Here is a 7500-nt window from a genome sequence, read left to right on the forward strand (position 1 = left end):
TAACGCATTCTAACAATAAATATCAAGTATCAAAGCTTTAGGATGAATATTTATCGAATAAACTCAGAATAATGTTCCGGGCGCATTGCGAGCAACTCCGACCGAGCGAAATTTTTCTAAGTCCAACCGCCAAGAGTAAACTTTTTTTCTAGCGTTCCCAGACCATTATAAATATTAGATCATTGTATAATAACGCATTCTAACAATAAATATCAAGTATCAAAGCTTTAGGATGAATATTTATCGAATAAACTCAGAATAATGTTCCGGGCGCATTGCGAGCAACTCCGACCGAGCGAAATTTTTCTAAGTCCAACCGCCAAGAGTAAACTTTTTTCCTAGCGTTCCCAGACCATTATAAATATTAGATCATTGTATAATAACGCATTCTAACAATAAATATCAAGTATCAAAGCTTTAGGATGAATATTTATCGAATAAACTCAGAATAATGTTCCGGGCGCATTGCGAGCAACTCCGACCGAGCGAAATTTTTCTAAGTCCAACCGCCAAGAGTAAACTTTTTTCCTAGCGTTCCCAGACCATTATAAATATTAGATCATTGTATAACAACGCATTCTAACAATAAATATCAAGTATCAAAGCTCTAGGATGAATATTTATCGAATAAACTCAGAATAATGTTCCGGGCGCATTGCGAGCAACTCCGACCGAGCGAAATTTTTCTAAGTCCAACCGCCAAGAGTAAACTTTTTTCCTAGCGTTCCCAGACCATTATAAATATTAGATCATTGTATAATAACGCATTCTAACAATAAATATCAAGTATCAAAGCTTTAGGATGAATATTTATCGAATAAACTCAGAATAATGTTCCGGGCGCATTGCGAGCAACTCCGACCGAGCGAAATTTTTCTAAGTCCAACCGCCAAGAGTAAACTTTTTTCCTAGCGTTCCCAGACCATTATAAATATTAGATCATTGTATAATAACGCATTCTAACAATAAATATCAAGTGTCAAAGCTTTAGGATGAATATTCATCGAATAAACTCAGAATAATGTTCCGGGCGCATTGCGAGCAACTCCGACCGAGCGAAATTTTTCTAAGTCCAACCGCCAAGAGTAAACTTTTTTCCTAGCGTTCCCAGACCATTATAAATATTAGATCATTGTATAACAACGCATTCTAACAATAAATATCAAGTATCAAAGCTCTAGGATGAATATTTATCGAATAAACTCAGAATAATGTTCCGGGCGCATTGCGAGCAACTCCGACCGAGCGAAATTTTTCTAAGTCCAACCGCCAAGAGTAAACTTTTTTCCTAGCGTTCCCGGACCATTATAAATATTAGATCATTGTATAACAACGCATTCTAACAATAAATATCAAGTATCAAAGCTCTAGGATGAATATTTATCGAATAAACTCAGAATAATGTTCCGGGCGCATTGCGAGCAACTCCGACCGAGCGAAATTTTTCTAAGTCCAACCGCCAAGAGTAAACTTTTTTCCTAGCGTTCCCAGACCATTATAAATATTAGATCATTGTATAATAACGCATTCTAACAATAAATATCAAGTATCAAAGCTTTAGGATGAATATTTATCGAATAAACTCAGAATAATGTTCCGGGCGCATTGCGAGCAACTCCGACCGAGCGAAATTTTTCTAAGTCCAACCGCCAAGAGTAAACTTTTTTCCTAGCGTTCCCAGACCATTATAAATATTAGATCATTGTATAATAACGCATTCTAACAATAAATATCAAGTATCAAAGCTCTAGGATGAATATTTATCGAATAAACTCAGAATAATGTTCCGGGCGCATTGCGAGCAACTCCGACCGAGCGAAATTTTTCTAAGTCCAACCGCCAAGAGTAAACTTTTTTCCTAGCGTTCCCAGACCATTATAAATATTAGATCATTGTATAATAACGCATTCTAACAATAAATATCAAGTATCAAAGCTTTAGGATGAATATTTATCGAATAAACTCAGAATAATGTTCCGGGCGCATTGCGAGCAACTCCGACCGAGCGAAATTTTTCTAAGTCCAACCGCCAAGAGTAAACTTTTTTCCTAGCGTTCCCAGACCATTATAAATATTAGATCATTGTATAATAACGCATTCTAACAATAAATATCAAGTATCAAAGCTTTAGGATGAATATTTATCGAATAAACTCAGAATAATGTTCCGGGCGCATTGCGAGCAACTCCGACCGAGCGAAATTTTTCTAAGTCCAACCGCCAAGAGTAAACTTTTTTCCTAGCGTTCCCAGACCATTATAAATATTAGATCATTGTATAATAACGCATTCTAACAATAAATATCAAGTATCAAAGCTTTAGGATGAATATTTATCGAATAAACTCAGAATAATGTTCCGGGCGCATTGCGAGCAACTCCGACCGAGCGAAATTTTTCTAAGTCCAACCGCCAAGAGTAAACTTTTTTCCTAGCGTTCCCAGACCATTATAAATATTAGATCATTGTATAATAACGCATTCTAACAATAAATATCAAGTGTCAAAGCTTTAGGATGAATATTTATCGAATAAACTCAGAATAATGTTCCGGGCGCATTGCGAGCAACTCCGACCGAGCGAAATTTTTCTAAGTCCAACCGCCAAGAGTAAACTTTTTTCCTAGCGTTCCCAGACCATTATAAATATTAGATCATTGTATAACAACGCATTCTAACAATAAATATCAAGTATCAAAGCTCTAGGATGAATATTTATCGAATAAACTCAGAATAATGTTCCGGGCGCATTGCGAGCAACTCCGACCGAGCGAAATTTTTCTAAGTCCAACCGCCAAGAGTAAACTTTTTTCCTAGCGTTCCCAGACCATTATAAATATTAGATCATTGTATAATAACGCATTCTAACAATAAATATCAAGTATCAAAGCTTTAGGATGAATATTTATCGAATAAACTCAGAATAATGTTCCGGGCGCATTGCGAGCAACTCCGACCGAGCGAAATTTTTCTAAGTCCAACCGCCAAGAGTAAACTTTTTTCCTAGCGTTCCCAGACCATTATAAATATTAGATCATTGTATAATAACGCATTCTAACAATAAATATCAAGTGTCAAAGCTTTAGGATGAATATTCATCGAATAAACTCAGAATAATGTTCCGGGCGCATTACGAGCAACTCCGACCGAGCGAAATTTTTCTAAGTCCAACCGCCAAGAGTAAACTTTTTTCCTAGCGTTCCCAGACCATTATAAATATTAGATCATTGTATAACAACGCATTCTAACAATAAATATCAAGTATCAAAGCTCTAGGATGAATATTTATCGAATAAACTCAGAATAATGTTCCGGGCGCATTGCGAGCAACTCCGACCGAGCGAAATTTTTCTAAGTCCAACCGCCAAGAGTAAACTTTTTTCCTAGCGTTCCCAGACCATTATAAATATTAGATCATTGTATAATAACGCATTCTAACAATAAATATCAAGTATCAAAGCTTTAGGATGAATATTTATCGAATAAACTCAGAATAATGTTCCGGGCGCATTGCGAGCAACTCCGACCGAGCGAAATTTTTCTAAGTCCAACCGCCAAGAGTAAACTTTTTTCCTAGCGTTCCCAGACCATTATAAATATTAGATCATTGTATAATAACGCATTCTAACAATAAATATCAAGTATCGAAGCTCTAGGATGAATATTTATCGAATAAACTCAGAATAATGTTCCGGGCGCATTGCGAGCAACTCCGACCGAGCGAAATTTTTCTAAGTCCAACCGCCAAGAGTAAACTTTTTTCCTAGCGTTCCCAGACCATTATAAATATTAGATCATTGTATAATAACGCATTCTAACAATAAATATCAAGTATCGAAGCTCTAGGATGAATATTTATCGAATAAACTCAGAATAATGTTCCGGGCGCATTGCGAGCAACTCCGACCGAGCGAAATTTTTCAAAGTCCAACCGCCAAGAGTAAACTTTTTTCCTAGCGTTCCCAGACAATTATAAATATTAGATCATCGTGTGGTAAAGCATTTTGAAGACAAATATCAAGTATGAAAGCGCTCGGATGAGTATTTATCGAATAAACTGAGAATAATGTTCGGAGCGCATCGCTTGCTCGGCCGCTCGAACGAATCGTTCGCGCGCCGAGGCGCGTCGGATCGCCCTGCGAAGGAGCTCGAGCGAAATTTTTCTAAGTCCAACCGCCAAGAGTAAACTTTTCTCCCCGAGCTCCCGCACGACTTTAATCGTTATATCCACGCACGATACCGCTTGTCATCAATATTTCTCGAGTTTCAAAGCTCTCGAACGCGTATTGCTCCAGTTTTTGTGAAATATTGCTCCGACCGCCAAGAGTAAACTTATCTTTCCGGCTTACTCGGACAATTATAAATATTAGATCATCGTGTGGTAAAGCATTTCGAAGACAAATATCAAGTATGAAAGCGCTCGGATGAGTATTTATCGAATAAACTGAGAATAATGTTCGGAGCGCATCGCTTGCTCGGCCGCTCGAACGAATCGTTCGCGCGCCGAGGCGGGTCGGATCGCCGTGCGAAGGAGCTCGAGCTAAATTTTTCTAAGTCCAACCGCCAAGAGTAAACTTTTCTCCCCGAGCTCCCGCACGACTTTAATCGTTATATCCACGCACGATACCGCTTGTCATCAATATTTCTCGAGTTTCAAAGCTCTCGGACGCGTATTGCTCCAGTTTTTGTGAAATATTGCTCCGACCGCCAAGAGTAAACTTATCTTTCCGGCTTACTCGGACAATTATAAATATTAGATCATCGTGTGGTAAAGCATTTCGAAGACAAATATCAAGTATGAAAGCGCTCGGATGAGTATTTATCGAATAAACTGAGAATAATGTTCGGAGCGCATCGCTTGCTCGGCCGCTCGAACGAATCGTTCGCGCGCCGAGGCGGGTCGGATCGCCGTGCGAAGGAGCTCGAGCGAAATTTTTCTAAGTCCAACCGCCAAGAGTAAACTTTTCTCCCCGAGCTCCCGCACGACTTTAATCGTTATATCCACGCACGATACCGCTTGTCATCAATGTTTCTCGAGTTTCAAAGCTCTCGGACGCGTATTGCTCCAGTTTTTGTGAAATATTGCTCCGACCGCCAAGAGTAAACTTATCTTTCCGGCTTACTCGGACAATTATAAATATTAGATCATCGTGTGGTAAAGCATTTCGAAGACAAATATCAAGTATGAAAGCGCTCGGATGAGTATTTATCGAATAAACTGAGAATAATGTTCGGAGCGCATCGCTTGCTCGGCCGCTCGAACGAATCGTTCGCGCGCCGAGGCGCGTCGTATCGCCGTGCGAAGGAGCTCGAGCGAAATTTTTCTAAGTCCAACCGCCAAGAGTAAACTTTTCTCCCCGAGCTCCCGCACGACTTTAATCGTTATATCCACGCACGATACCGCTTGTCATCAATATTTCTCGAGTTTCAAAGCTCTCGGACGCGTATTGCTCCAGTTTTTGTGAAATATTGCTCCGACCGCCAAGAGTAAACTTATCTTTCCGGCTTACTCGGACAATTATAAATATTAGATCATCGTGTGGTAAAGCATTTCGAAGACAAATATCAAGTATGAAAGCGCTCGGATGAGTATTTATCGAATAAACTGAGAATAATGTTCGGAGCGCATCGCTTGCTCGGCCGCTCGAACGAATCGTTCGCGCGCCGAGGCGGGTCGGATCGCCGTGCGAAGGAGCTCGAGCGAAATTTTTCTAAGTCCAACCGCCAAGAGTAAACTTTTCTCCCCGAGCTCCCGCACGACTTTAATCGTTATATCCACGCACGATACCGCTTGTCATCAATGTTATTCGAGTTTCAAAGCTCTCGGACGCGTATTGCTCCAGTTTTTGTGAAATATTGCTCCGACCGCCAAGAGTAAACTTATCTTTCCGGCTTACTCGGACAATTATAAATATTAGATCATCGTGTGGTAAAGCATTTCGAAGACAAATATCAAGTATGAAAGCGCTCGGATGAGTATTTATCGAATAAACTGAGAATAATGTTCGGAGCGCATCGCTTGCTCGGCCGCTCGAACGAATCGTTCGCGCGCCGAGGCGGGTCGGATCGCCGTGCGAAGGAGCTCGAGCGAAATTTTTCTAAGTCCAACCGCCAAGAGTAAACTTTTCTCCCCGAGCTCCCGCACGACTTTAATCGTTATATCCACGCACGATACCGCTTGTCATCAATGTTTCTCGAGTTTCAAAGCTCTCGGACGCGTATTGCTCCAGTTTTTGTGAAATATTGCTCCGACCGCCAAGAGTAAACTTATCTTTCCGGCTTACTCGGACAATTATAAATATTAGATCATCGTGTGGTAAAGCATTTCGAAGACAAATATCAAGTATGAAAGCGCTCGGATGAGTATTTATCGAATAAACTGAGAATAATGTTCGGAGCGCATCGCTTGCTCGGCCGCTCGAACGAATCGTTCGCGCGCCGAGGCGCGTCGTATCGCCGTGCGAAGGAGCTCGAGCGAAATTTTTCTAAGTCCAACCGCCAAGAGTAAACTTTTCTCCCCGAGCTCTCGCACGACTTTAATCGTTATATCCACGCACGATACCGCTTGTCATCAATATTTCTCGAGTTTCAAAGCTCTCGGACGCGTATTGCTCCAGTTTTTGTGAAATATTGCTCCGACCGCCAAGAGTAAACTTATCTTTCCGGCTTACTCGGACAATTATAAATATTAGATCATCGTGTGGTAAAGCATTTCGAAGACAAATATCAAGTATGAAAGCGCTCGGATGAGTATTTATCGAATAAACTGAGAATAATGTTCGGAGCGCATCGCTTGCTCGGCCGCTCGAACGAATCGTTCGCGCGCCGAGGCGGGTCGGATCGCCGTGCGAAGGAGCTCGAGCGAAATTTTTCTAAGTCCAACCGCCAAGAGTAAACTTTTCTCCCCGAGCTCCCGCACGACTTTAATCGTTATATCCACGCACGATACCGCTTGTCATCAATGTTTCTCGAGTTTCAAAGCTCTCGGACGCGTATTGCTCCAGTTTTTGTGAAATATTGCTCCGACCGCCAAGAGTAAACTTATCTTTCCGGCTTACTCGGACAATTATAAATATTAGATCATCGTGTGGTAAAGCATTTGGAAGACAAATATCAAGTATGAAAGCGCTCGGATGAGTATTTATCGAATAAACTGAGAATAATGTTCGGAGCGCATCGCTTGCTCGGCCGCTCGAACGATTCGTTCGCGCGCCGAGGCGCGTCGTATCGCCGTGCGAAGGAGCTCGAGCGAAATTTTTCTAAGTCCAACCGCCAAGAGTAAACTTTTCTCCCCGAGATCTCGCACGAGTTTAATCGTTATATCCACGCACGATACCGCTTGTCATCAATGTTTCTCGAGTTTCAAAGCTCTCGGACGCGTATTGCTCCAGTTTTTGTGAAATATTGCTCCGACCGCCAAGAGTAAACTTATCTTTCCGGCTTACTCGGACAATTATAAATATTAGATCATCGTGTGGTAAAGCATTTGGAAGACAAATATCAAG

This window comes from Lasioglossum baleicum, unplaced genomic scaffold (genome assembly GCF_051020765.1).
Source record: "Lasioglossum baleicum unplaced genomic scaffold, iyLasBale1 scaffold2097, whole genome shotgun sequence".
Lineage (NCBI taxonomy): Eukaryota > Metazoa > Arthropoda > Insecta > Hymenoptera > Halictidae > Lasioglossum > Lasioglossum baleicum.